General features: G+C 43.6%; 1 protein-coding gene across 2 annotated transcripts in view; it reads left to right on the top strand.

Moving 5' to 3' along the window:
- The first annotated feature begins 1,276 nt into the window (after positions 1-1,276).
- FOXN3 (forkhead box N3) overlaps positions 1,277-14,124 on the top strand; it is a 362,669-nt gene continuing 349,821 nt past the window's right edge. Inside the window, exon 1 of one of the 2 annotated variants that reach the window (XM_079769192.1) lies at positions 1,277-1,402. The gene's annotated coding sequence lies outside the window, so the exon portion shown is untranslated. Of the gene's footprint in view, positions 1,403-7,234; positions 7,254-14,124 lie in introns of those variants that run through there. The other variant, XM_079769193.1, reaches the window with a different exon arrangement.

Genomic DNA, 14,124 nt, shown 5'->3' with positions numbered 1-14,124 from the left:
AAAGTTGCCTTTGATGTTTAATTAATACTAAAAATCTTCCATTACATTTATTTAGCTATAATTGGGAAGGAGGAAGGCAAGAGTCATTTCAAAGGGACTTTTTCTTCTCCAAAAATATAACTCAGAAAACACATATTTGGTTTTCATTTTGGTGTCAAACCACGTACCATTGCTATTAGCAGTTTTACAGAATCGTGACCTTCAAACTTAGGGATATCAAAGATAGACAAGAAAGCTTGCCCAGTCTTTCAAAACTGGCAAACAGGCTTTTGAAACGAAAGCGCTTTTGTTTCGAATTAAGGGCTAATAGAATTGTCCTCTTAAACGAGCACTTGCGAGTTTATAAGTTGCCTTTCTAGGTGGGCTGCAGAGAATGAACGTGCTGAGAGGTCATGGAAAGCCCTTTTGGGGGACAGTGTGGGTAATCTGTTATAGGGGGTTCACGTAACACCCTTTCCACAGTTAAAAGAAATGTAGAACTTGCACTTTCCCTAATTGTACACACACTGCTTTGCGTATACATCTAGGATCATAATTTACGTTCAGTTTACGGAATTTGTAAATTTTTGCAAATGTTTTAACTTGTAATTAAGTTTTCTCTACGAGGCACACCATATGCCACCATTAATTCTTTCTTGTTGATTTCTTAGGAGGCACACGAGTGCATGCTTTGATGCAATTTTTGAGGTCTTTTGAAAATCAGATCACTACATGTTTAGCCATATGGGCCTTTGTTATTTAAAATAGCATATGATATAAATAAGAGAAGGCAAAAATGCAAAAGGACCTGTTAGAAAAAAAAATAATTGGAAAAACGGTTGTCAACATCGTTAGCCTTTTTTCCTTTTTTTGCGTGATATTTTTGAAACCTGTCTTTGTTGACCCTGCACTGTCTCTTACTGTCTGTGAATATACTAGTATACGATCACACGTGCACCGGGCAAACATATGGAAACCCTAGGTTTACCTGGGGCTGCAGATATGCACAGCCGTCTTCCCTGAGTCCAGCTGCAGCCAACGCTTTTCTTTCCCATCTCACACCAGGGTTTGACAGTGAGCTCCGGCTCACCCGCACACACGGAGTCCGGTTTTGAAAGGGGCAGACAGGCGGGTGTTTCGGTTTTCGCGGGGATTCACGGCTCTCTGAGCAGCCTGCCTGCCGTACGTGCGGGCACAGACCCGGCCCCCGGCCGGCGCGCACTAGGACCCAGCGGGGCTCCGGGCCGGGTAGGAGCAGCCGCCGACCCCGGGCGGGCGCCGGGGCTGGAGCCGGGGTTCCGGCCGCGTTGGGCTGCAGCTCCGCCGGGAGATCGCACGACCCGGCGGCGGGCCACCCGCGAGTCCATCCGCCGCAGCCCCCTAATGTAGCCGCGAGAAGCCGCGGGGGGGCCGGCGATCGAAGGTAACGACAATGGGGCTCATTTCCTGCCGCCTGCTCTTCTGCTCGGGTTCAGCATTGTCACGAGCAGCCCTCGCTGCTCAGGCTGCTGCATTTGGGGGCACCCTTTGATTTTTTTAAGGTGTCCGCCCCATATTTCCACCTGGCTTGGTTGATGGATAGCACGCAGCCCATGGGGGAGCGATCCAGGGATGGCAAGTTGCATATTTTCATTAGTTTTGTCTCAAAAGTAAGTTCATTTAAAAAAAAAAAGTTTTTCAGGAATTTGTGGCTAGTCGTTTTTTAAAGAATTTTTTTTTTTAAAAAAAGCAAATGGATCATTTTTAAAATGCAAATAATTGGTGTAATTCTGTTAATTACTTCCTCGGGCTTTACTTTTGTGGGCTCCCCGGGCGCTACTTTTATTTTCAAGGAACCGCCGTGGTGAATGTGGAGTTGGGCTCGGGCAGTTTCCAGCATTGCTGTCGCAACTGTGTTGCCATCAATTATACACAGCGTCTCCAATCTGGGGGCAGTCCCAGCCTCTTCTCCGCGGCTGTAACTGGTTCTGCTGCGGTGACACCTCCGGATGGAGAGTTTCCTTGGAGGGCAGTCAGACTATTTCTCCTTTTGGAGAAATATTGTTTTGAGGAGAAAACCATGATGCCTGGCGGGGGAGGCTGGAGAGACTCTGTCTCAGGCTTTGTTTATACTCCTGGGATGACATTTGGGCAAGGGTACACACATTCTTCCTGGGCAGCTTTTAATGGTGAGGATTATTCATTGATTTCATGGGTTAGTTTCCCCGGGCTGGGAACGCGGAGCCCCTCTGTCACAGGATGTGCTTAAGGTGACGAGTTCCCCGGCAGTTGGGACACATGATTGCCGGTGTAAAATGTGCCTCCTCTGCAAGGACTGGGCTCCCCGGAGCTCCCGCGTGGAGCTGTGGTAGGCAGGGTGCGACTGGCTCCTGGAGGTAAGAGGGCATCGTTTCCCGAGCTGAGGAGGAGATCCTGTGCTGTGCCTTTTGTTCCCTGTTTTTCATTGATCGCCAGCTCTGCCTTCCAGAGGGGAGTGCAGCCCGGAGAGTGCAGAGCTGGGGAGCCTGCACCGATGACTAGGGCTCACTTGAACTCTCACACTGATTGGTCGCGGGAGACCGAGACTTGGGAAAACAGCCACCCCCAAACCTCCTTTTACAACCACGCTGGAAATTCAGATGAGCCTCCTTGTGCACAGATTTCTGCCAGGTTGATTGTTAAGTCAGCTGCCGTTTGCTCGAGGTACCTTAAGTTTAATTTTTTTTTTTTTGCCTTTATTTCTATGCAGATTAAAGTAGGCCATTTTGGTGGCAAATTTCTTTGCAGATGTCAGCGACTAGCACACATGTAGAGACGTATCACTTTACAGTCCCTTCTAGATCGTTTTTTTCTTCTCAGGAGTTGTAGAATGCTAAGTTATTCAACTTGGGATAATTTTTCCTACGCACTTTTTGATCTGAATAATTAAATAGCACCATCCGCGTATGGATGCTTAACTGTATCTTGACTTTGTTCCTGTGTCTGTGCACTGGCATGGAGCAGGCACTAAGTTTCAGTCTGCAACAGTGAAACATAAAGGCAATGAAGAGCAAACAGGCAAAATCGGCTTGCATGCTATTATAAGAAATTGTGACATCTGGTTTGAGGAGAATGCATTTCAAGTTCAAGAAAAAAAGGTCATTCTTTACCTTCTAAGAATATGGGTTAGTAAATACCGTGGAATGTTCTATCCATAAGAGGAAAAATATAAGGCCGGTGGGGATATCTCCATTTGAGCCTTAAACCACCTCAATTAAAGGAGCAGCGTCCCAGAAGTTGTTAAATGTATAAACACTTTTCTGATTGGCTTAAAAATTTAGACACAGGAAGTGGATGGTATCTAATAACCATGAGTGGAGACATGGTTGTCATGGAAACTGAGAAGAGTACTCCTCCCCCCCCCCCCATACATACACATACACTCCCATAACCACCACTTTAAAAAAAAATCCTGCATGTCATCACAGATGCCTGGAGAACATGTTGGCCTCTGTAAGCTTTCCCACAGCATCTGTTGAAACCTGAGACTGTGCCTGTCAAATCAAGGTCATTTTACAACAACAAGCAAAAATGCAGGCTCCTAGATTTCATAACTACTTTATTGAAAATATGTGAGGGGGGGGAAAAACCTTAAAGCAAGGATGAACACACGTGCTTAGTTGGCATTTTGCTGCTTCTGAGTTGTGCATGGAAAAGCCAAGAAGGTATTGGAGCGCTTAATTGTGGCATCAAATGGATTTGTCTGTCTCCTGCTAGAACCAAACTCTTTAGAGCTGTGAAGACTAGTAACATAACCCGTTACCTGTGGAGGAAGAGTCTTGGGGGACGGCGTAATGAAGACCCGCTGTTTGCAAGAGGGTTCGGAGTTGAACTCTCACAATTGAATTCCAAGAAAGGGGGCATTTTGGAACCGGGCTCCAAGGCTGCCTAGTGCAGGGGTAAATGGAGACCATGCCTGGGGCTTTGGGAAGTAGGAGGGAGGTGTTCTCAGTAGCTGAGCAGGAAGGGGAAACCGAAATTGAAATAAGAATGGGTTCAGAACTGAAACTATGATTATTTGGTGACCTTAGAAAAGTTTCCTGTTCTTTTGTGAATAGAGAAGAATGCTTTAGTTCTTAGGATAATTGAGAGGCGCTCCCAAATCAAGGCTGTAAATATTTTCAGTGTCTTGGTTGGTACTGGTTGCAGTGAGGGGAGTAAAGAAAAGTTTGGAGACCCCCTCTCCCCCCCCCCCCCCATTTCACTTTGCTAAGTGACAAATACCAAGGAGGCCCTCTCCTAAATGTTGACTTTGGGGATGAACACTGAACCTTCTAAATATAGAGCCAACGCGTTTCCTGTATTTCTCTAATCTTGCCAATGGTAGACTTCCCATGTTAAGTTCTGGATCTTCATTTGTTAATAGCTTCCAATCATGATGATTTAGAGCCTTGGATTGCTTTATCTTAATTGAAAATGGTCAGTTTTAAATCGCATTTCATTAACACTGATTTTTTTAAAAAAGCAGCAAATTTGCTTTGTTTTCATCAACTGATTGCATTGGGGGAGGGAGAAGGTAGAGAGAACCCTAACATCGCTGGAGTGATTTAGGTGTATTTCATGATCCCATGTTGTCCTATAGTTAATGGATTTGGTGAAAAAGGTTAAGTTTCATGGCACAACTGTTCTCTTTGAGCAAAGGATTTCCTGTAGGGAGCTTTCTTATCTGTGACTGTGTTCATTGGCAGGAAACTTGTCAGTTGCTTGTTTTTACAAACAGAAGGAAATGAATGGGATTTGTTGGTTTCTAGAATCTGCCTTCATTCTCCATGGTCTGTCAGACAGTTGGCTTAGAACACTTCATTTCTAAAGGGACTTGGAGGAGCACCATTAAGTCCCTTCAAACCTTTGGCATGTCTGTTTACTTATTTTTTTTTACTTTGGGACCAGAAAAACCGATCATTATGCTACCATGTACAACGTCTTTTACCAATACAAGTTAACAAGATACTCACGTTCCAACTCATTTTCAGTTGTCAGCCGCACGCATACGCACGGTAGCAGGCATTTTTTGATAGCGATGCCCAATTTCTAATAATTAGTCTAGAATACCAACCACATGCCAGTCTTGATTTTGGGTTAACCTGGAGAGGTAAAGGGAGAGAGGCAGCTTCATTCTCTTTGAGTGTAAGGGGGGAAAAATGTGTAAAGACTGCCTGTCAGGTATATGCCTTTTCTTTTCTTTTCTTTTCTTTTCTTTTCTTTTCTTTTCTTTTCTTTTCTTTTCTTTTCTTTTCTCTTCTCTTCTCTTCTCTTCTCTTCTCTTCTCTTCTCTTCTTTTCTTTTCTTTTCTTTTCTTCTTTTCTTTTCTTTTCTCTTCATTGATTTAATAGATTTATTTATTTATAATGTTTTTTCTTTATTGATTAAGGTATTACATATGTCTCCTTATTGCCCCATTGCCCCCCACCCCCACCCCCCACTCATGCCCTCACCCCCCTGTTGTCTGTGTCCATTGATTAGGCTTATATGAATGCTTACAAGTCCTTTGGTTGATCTCTGATGACAAAAACTTGATGTTGGGGGAGGGTTGGAAATTGGGGGTCAGGGTGGGGTTTTGTGTCCAAGTAAGGAAACAAATCTTTGAAAAGATTTATTGTGCTAGATTCAGTCTGGCTTATTTTTGGATATTGTAAATATACATATATTTGTTTTAATTCATATATGTTTCAAATTCTAGAAGAAGTAGGGTGAGCTTTAAAGGAAAAAAGGACGTAACCTCCATCTGAAGGGTCAGCCTGGGGAGGGGTTAGGAGCACCTGAGAGAGAGCCATTTGTAGTAGTTGCAATGGTGTTTACGCCCTTTTGAAGGCATCACTTTTTATTTATATTTAGCACCAAATGAAATCTGATGTGAGACTCTAATATATGAGTGGAATGAAAACAGTTACTTTGAGGGAACCAAGAGCCTGCTCTCACCCCCTCTGCCTGGGACATACCCTAGGACCCTAGCACTGCTCTGGACACAAGTTGAGAAGCTTTTAAAGTGCCCAAAATACCCTCTAAAGAAGGCCGGAGGGGATGGCTTGCAGAGTCCTGGAACATCTTAGCTGCAGAGAGAAGTTTTGTCTTGACAATTTAAGAGGGTGCTTGTGTTCAGAGTCAGCAGGAAAAAGGTCTTCAATACAATGTGTTAAAAGTAAGCCAGCAGGTAGATAGTGAAAGATTGGACCAGCCATAAGCATGAAAAAAGCCCTGGCTAGTCTATAAGGAGGGAAGAACAAAGAAAGAATGTCTTATGGGGTTATGTACAAACCAGGGCCCCCTTTCCTTACAAGTCGCAGAAACATAGCACGGAGGTGTTTGAAATCTGTTGGTTATGATTGTACTCAAATGCACGGATCTATTCTCTTACCACCTCAGGATATGTTATATCCCTGTTATCCTATCTGTCAGTGAAAATTATTTCATATTAAGTGTCATTCATGAAAGTTTGCCAAGCCATAATAATCTGCCTGGCAGACTCACTGGTGTTTTGAGTGTTGAGTAAAATGATAACACACAGTTGATATTTGCATATCGTCAAATACTAGAGGCCCAGTGCATGGACTCGTGCACTGGTGGGGTCCCTCGGCCTGACCTGTGGGGATCGGGCCGAAACCAGCTCTCTGACATCCCCTGAGGGGTCCCGGGTTGCGAGAGGGTGGTTCTCGGATGACGCACCCTGGAATTGGGCTCCCTCCTCTCTGGGTCCAGGGTGTGGGTGAAGCAGATTTGGGGCCGACAGTGCCCCACCAGCAATCTAACCCATGGCTGATTCCACAAGGAATTGTGCTCCATCCTCTACTGGTTGGAGCATCTGCCCCCTGGTGGTCATTGCGCACCATAGCTACCAGGCAAATGGTCGGATGGTCACTTAGGCTTTTATATATATAGATTATATATACAGATATTCAAATTATCTCCTCTATTATGAGATTGACTAAAATGGCAGTATTGGGATTGGGCTTGGTTCTCCTATTTTACATCCCAGAAACTACAAGTATTAAGATTTCTAGGGGTGGCAGACAGAGGAATCCCCTCTAGTTCCACTTTGGATTTTTAAAAAATATATTTTTATTGATTTCAGAGGGGAAAGGAGAGGGAGAGATAGAAACATCAGTGATGAGAGAGATTCATTAATCGACTGCCTCCTACATGCCCCACTCTAGGAATCCAGCCCACAACTCAGGCATGTGCCTAGACCGGGAATTGAACCGTGACCTCCTGGTTCATGGATGGGATGCTCAACCATTGAGCCATGCATCGTTACGGAGGTGAGGAGAAGTCCGCAGAGATGGCAGGCAAACTGGAGTGACATTGTGCTTCTCGTGCCAACCTCCCTGCGTTGTTTCCTGGAATCTGTACAGTTGGGGCGTTTGTAGAAGGAGAAAATACAGACCCCTCGCTCCATTCTCCTGTTATTCCCACTGCATTTGCCTTGTTTCTGTTACCTGCGTGGGGTTAGAGATGGCGATTAAAACAAGCAATGTCCACAGGTCTTCCCACAACTCGTGCTGGAACTTTTTCTTTTTGAAAGAAAATCTTGCCTCTGCAAAGATGAACTAGTACAAGCACAAAATAGTTGCTTGTGGTAGTGGATGAAAATGATTGTGATTAACTTTTATTTGTTGAATTGTGTTGAATAAGGTTTTCCTATTTAGGCTGTTGGAAGCTATCTTATTCCTCCTCCCACCTGAAATAGAAAACCAACAGAACTGTCCCAAGGTATATTCATGATAATAGACCCGTGGTTCTTCTTGAGTGAGCGTTTGAACTCTGATGTTCTTGGGGACTTTTGTTTTGGAACTCATGCATTCCAGTTACCGGGACATTGCTGAAGCTGCCGATTATTGCAGGATTCCAGATGTTTTACGGAGTTATTTTCTGGTACCTTCGCAGATGTTATTTTCTTAAGATTCCTATAGTAGCAAGTCCTACTTGGAGAAGGGATTTTAGTATATTATACAAGGTTAGATGTTAGATAACCTCAGATACTTCTCCGAACTCTGAAATTTTCTGATTAGGTGAACTTAAAGTTTTTTTTGCAGCCTTTAAAATGAAAACAATGACCCTTTAATGACTAGTGAATACATGCCCAAATTAGGACAGTCATAGTAGGACTAGATTTAGCATTTAGAATGGTCTCTTGAAACAGATATAAATCACTCTGGTAAGTTTGGCAATGTTGGGTGATCTAGAAAAGTCACATCACACTGGTAAGGGGCTTTCCTATGTCTGGTGCTGCTTCTACATTATTTTAATTTATTCTCATAACAACCTAGTATTAATAATATACCACCACTACTAAGTAATGATAATATACGTTAGTATACCATTTTACAGATGAAAAACGGAGGCAACTATGTTCTCAGAGCCCCACTCTTTGGTACCAAGTAGTTCTAATCCTGACTCCAAATTCCAGGCATTATCCACCCCACTGACTCTCATAGCCGTTTCTCTGTTTCTGTACCAGGGTCCATGACTCCCCCTTCCAAGCTAAAAATGAAGTCTCCTTCTGGGAAGAATGGCAGTGTTGGGCGGGGAAAATTTGTTGTGATTCTGGCAAGAAATAGGATTATGCTTCTTGTCATCGTGTGTTCTCGTCTGACCATTAGTGATGGGAGGGACTTTTTAGTTCCCTCCTTAGTGATTATCTCCCTTAAATCGTCTTCATCTTCTGCATTTCCCTTCCTCTGCCTCTGAGCACATTCACCTGTTTGGTCAATGAAAGGCCCTTACCACACAGGGATCTGATTTTCCTGAATTACCCAGATATTACTCAAAGTTTTTCTGTTGGTGGCATCCATAGAAACGGATTTCCTAGACCACATTCAGTTTTATACTTCGTATGACCTGCCCAACAAATTCAGGGATGTAAATACAATGACGTCTCTTTTATTTCTTTCTGGAAAAAAAAACAAATGGGCTTAGGTTGTCAGATTAGCAGGATACCCAGTATCCCCTTTTTGGGTCTCCCTTACCCCTAAATCAGGGGTGGGGAATGTCCAGCTCACGGGCCTTATATCATTTGGTCTAAGGCACAAGGGATGAGTTAATCAAATATTTGACCAAATAAAACAGGCTAATTTTTAAGCTGATAATTTTGTATGGCCTGTGAGTGATATTATAAATATCCAAATGTCCCTTGGCAGGAAAAAGGTTCCCCAAATGGATTTATACAGTCCCAGTGGAGCAGGCCAGGTTGACGTCCTCGTCTAAGCAGGGAGCTCTGCTTTTGTGCTCGAGTGGGGGACCCACTGTGCCTAGAATACGTGGTGTTCAGTTGGAACTGCAGTGGGAACAGGGCAGACATTTTTGGTGAAGCGAGTGCTAGCACTTTCTCAGCCTCTTAAAGACTTCAGGTGAGAATGATCAGAATCTGATGAAACTAATTCATATTTCATTCATACTGTCACAGATTTCACATGCATGCAATCATTTTAAAGAATTGATCTAGGGACGTGCCAAAGATCTGTCTTCACATTAGGGGAGACAAACCACCAGCTACTCATTCCGTGAACAGTTATTGAGCACCTACGGCGTACTAGGAGCTGTGCTCTGTGAACTCATTCCGTGAACAGTTATTGAGCACCTACGGCGTACTAGGAGCTGTGCTCTGTGAACTCATTCCGTGAACAGTTATTGAGCACCTACGGCGTACTAGGAGCTGTGCTCTGTGAACAGGACGTAAGGGTGAAGAGATCACTCCGGGACATCCTACTGTCTGCTCCGTAACTCTGATTGGCTTCTTAGACTGCAAATATCGCTCTTTTAAAAATATTTTTATTTTTATTCTTGACACTATTACGATGTCCCCATTTTCCCCCTAAATATCCCTCTTTTAAAGTTCACGTTCTGAGCTGATGTTGAGGGATGGGAGTCACTCCCTCCCTGAGCTCCTCCCCGAGGTGTGTGCCATTTGTTTTTGTTTACCAGCTGACCCTGTGCGGTCTCCAGGGCAGGTAGTTCACTTGGGAGACGATCCCAGGAAGACACCAGTAGGGGGCACCTGTGGGAGATGAGGAAGAAGGCATCCAATAGTGACTGTGTCTCTCGAGTTACCACTGTGCAGGGGCGCTCAGGGTACTGCAGCCGGCTGAGAGCTTGTGTCCAACAGGCCACATGCCACCTTCAGTCACAGGTTGATGGCTGCTCTCAGGGGGCCTGGATTCCCAGCACTCAAGGGTGGTGGGCAAGTTGGCAGAGTGGGCTTTGGCCGAGAAGGTTCTCATGGGCTTGTTGATGCCGTGGGTTGCAGTTGAAGGCCGGGTGGGTGTGCACGAAGATAGGAAGGCCTCATAGGCACGTCAGGGCCTCAGCATCTTCTACCATCACTCTCTACTCTTCAGCAACTCCCACAGTCTCAGAACTGTAGACGTGTTAGGAGAAGAATTGAAGGAAGATCCTGGGACAGTGGTTTTTCAGTCTGAAAAGTGGGAATAAGAGAAATTGACCTACGTTCAGAGTCAACATTCAGGCAGAAGTTTTCGATCAGGGCATTCATTTTGTTCTGTTTGTTTTCCTTTGTTTCAACCATTGTCCTTGTTTTCCAGGTTGGAAAACTTGGGCACCCACTTGTTCTGCATTCCACCATAACCTAAGACTCAGTAATGTGGAAATCCTGAAGGGATTGTTGCGAAGGCTAATCAGAAAGCCCCTGAAAAGCCCTTGGCACAGAGCCTGGCACGTAATTACAGCTTATATTGTTTTTAGCTATTTTTGTATGTTGTTGTTGTCATGTCTCTATTTGGGACTTATGGTGGCTCCCGGTTGCTCACCTTACCAAGCCTGTCCTCCTCTGCCTAACGTTCAAGACCTTCCTTAATCTGGCCCTACCCATTAGTGCTCAGGGAATGCCCCCAGAGCTGGTCAGGGTTTACTTGTCTCTGAGTCTCTGAACTGGCCTCACTCCTTCCAGCTCCTGCCTTTGTTCGTCTCATCCCCTGACCACAGCCTTCGTCTTCCTCCCTTCATGCATTGTGGAGTCACCTGTTTCAGCCACTCTGCAACTCCACTGTGCAGGGAACATGCAATTTGTTCATTTTGTCTCCAGCAGATCTTCCTCCCCAGTAAACACCCATTGGTTATCAGGGAACAGAATTATCACTTTTGATCCCATCCATTTTAAAACGTAGTTTGATCTGATAATCCAAGCAGTTGCTTAAGATAATTGTGTCTTCTTAGGAAAAGGATGCCTATTCCTTCCTTCATGGTGTCCGCTTCTTTGCCTGTGATGGCATGTGTGGGAAGGGGTGGCGAGCACACTTCTTCCTTTTATTCCTTAGGGAGGATGAGCAAACTCAGGCCTCTGTTCTCAGGAGCTAGGTCTCTGGCCCATCGGTACTGCCTGTTCTATACGGCAGGTTCTTGGATAACACCGTTTTGTTCAAAGTCGTTTTGTTGTAACATGATAACATTTTTAATGTTGATGAGATGCCCTAGGAACTTAACTCTTGTTTATATCAATTAGCCTATGGTAAACAGGGTTTTGTTATAACATTTTCCCCTTAAAGTCATAGAACCTATTGATGATATTGAAGACTTCCTGCACCAGCAGTTGAAGGCTGTGGCTCCTATATCGCATAGTCTAGTCTAGTGGTTTTCAAAGACCCACAGTAAGATACACATACGTTGTCATGAGATTCTAGTAAGCACATCTATAATAATAAAAGGGCAATATGCTAATTAGACCAGACATCTTCCAGACGTCATTCCGGATGTCCTTCCTGATGAAGCCGGCCTGAGGGAAGCCAGCCCAGATCCCGGGTGGCTGCTGGCGGCCAGAGGAGGGAAGCAGCCTGGGTCCTGGGTGCCGGAGGGAAGCCAGTGCTGGCAGCTGGGGGAAGGAAGGCCTACTCTTGCATGAATTTTCATGCATCGGGCCTCTAGTAGAACATATGTAGACATCGACAGGCCACACAAAGTTTTTACTAAGTAACATGTAAAAAGGGAAACATAACTTTCACACTATATTATTATTATTGCTACATTGGGAAGCACTTTGATCTCTTCCATTCTATTTTTTTTTAATCCTCACCCGAGGATATGTTTATTGATTTGAGAGAGAGAGAGAGAGAGAGGGAGAGATTAAGAGGGAGAGAAATATCAATGTGAGAGAGAAACATAAATTGGTTGCCTCCCATAAGTGCCCTGACAAGGGATTGAACCCACAACCTAGGTATGTGCCCTGACTGGAAATCGAACCTGCGACCTTTCTGTGTATGGCACAATGCTCCAACCAGCTGAGACCCCCACTCCACAATTAAGGCCCCACATGTTAGACATTCTCATTGTAAAATAGAAATGTTTATTCAGATTTACCCACATATTTACTACTTTCTTTCCTTATAATACCTTCCCACATCCCTACTCCTCAGATTACTTTCCTTCTTAGATTTCATTTACTGAGTATCAATTGAGGGAAAACAATTTCAGTTACTGTTTGGTGGAAATTTTTATTTTTTCTATTTTCTTAAAATATAGTTTTGCTAGGTATAAAAATATTTTTGCTAGGTATAAAATTCTAGTTATTTTCTCTCAGAACATTAAAGATGTCCCATTGTTTTCTGGCTTCTGCTGCTGAGAAACCAGTGTTAAGTCTAACTGTTACTTGACACTGAAGGTATTCTTTTTTCAAGAGAACTTCATGGATGCTTTTTGTCTTTGGCATATTGTAAATTGTCTAGATGTGAGTTTCTTTTTTATTTTTTAATCCTCACCCAAGTATATGTTTTTATTGATTTTTATAGGAGAGAGGCAGAAGAGAAATAGAGATAGAGAGCTAGAGAACCATTGATGTGAGAAACATCAACCTCCTGTACACCCCCAACTGGGGATAGAAACAGCAACCTAGGTATGTGCTCTGACTGGGAATCAAACCTGTGATCTCACCCTGGCCCCATTTTTCTCAATGGTTAGAGTGTGGGCCGATGGACCAAAGGGTTATGGGTTTGATTCCCGGTCATGGGCATGTACCTTAGTTGTAGGTTTGATATCCCGGCCTAGGTCAGGGTGTGTGTGTGGGAGGCAACCAGTCAATGTCTCTCTCACATCGATGCGACCTTTTTGTGTACAGGATAATGCTCCCACCAAGCCACCCAGCCAGGGCATGAATTTCTTTATTATTATTATTTTTACCTTGGGATGTGTGTGTGTGTGTGTGTGTGTGTGTGTGATTTTGTGGATTGCTTTTTTCATACTTTTGGAAGATTCTCAGAATTTGTTCCTGCTCTGTACGCTTCTCTTTTACTTTTGAAATAAAGATGAGGTATATGTTAGATTTTAGTTCTCTTTTTTATGTTTTAATCTCTTTTTCATGTTTTCTGTCTCTATATCTTTATGTGCTATAGTCTAGATTATTTTTTAGTCGTCTTCATTTCCTGTACCTACTCTGTTTGATCCTGTTTGCAATTTATTTATTGTTAATCCTCACCCGAAGATATTTTTTTTCCATTGACTTTTAGAGAGAGTAGAAGGGAGGAAGGGAGGGAAGGTGCAGATAGAGAGTCACAGACAGACAGAGAAAGAGAAACATCGATGTTCGAGATTGATTAGTTGCCTCCTGTTCGTACCCTGACTGGGGATTGAACCCACAACCTGGATGTGTGCCCTGACTAGAAATTGAAACTGCCACCTTTTGGTGTATAGAACAATGCTCCAACCAACTGAACCACACCAGCCAGGGCACAATGTTTCATTTTTAATTTATGTTGCTATTGGGCTTAGTAAATGAGAATGACATACGGAACTGAGTTAAATTGATGGAATCATGGTTTGATTTCTTTTCATTGAGTGGTTTTCTTTCTCTGCTACATTGTGTCGTGGATGGGAAAATCCCATAATAGATTACTAACGTCTTAGTAACTAATCTATTATCCACCTGCTCGGGTGCAAACACAGTACATGTGGAAAATTACTTTATATGCCGAGAAAGCCCGTGTTTTGGAAAAATGTTGTGCTGTTTATATACAAAACATTGTTTTGAATCAAGCCATCTAAAATATGCAGATGAATCACAGGGAGTTGTATCTTGGATAGGATCATCAAAATTCCAGAAATGGTCAGGCTACAAAGTACAAGATGTGGCGAGTCTATATTTAGGTATCGACCATGTTTTGTTTGTGCATCTCCTTGGGCTCAGCTCTG

The sequence above is a fragment of the Cnephaeus nilssonii genome (genome assembly GCF_951640355.1).
Source record: "Cnephaeus nilssonii genome assembly, chromosome: 4".
Lineage (NCBI taxonomy): Eukaryota > Metazoa > Chordata > Mammalia > Chiroptera > Vespertilionidae > Cnephaeus > Cnephaeus nilssonii.
The sequence above is the reverse complement of the archived record's forward strand: the minus strand, read 5'-3'. Positions and strand labels throughout refer to the sequence as shown.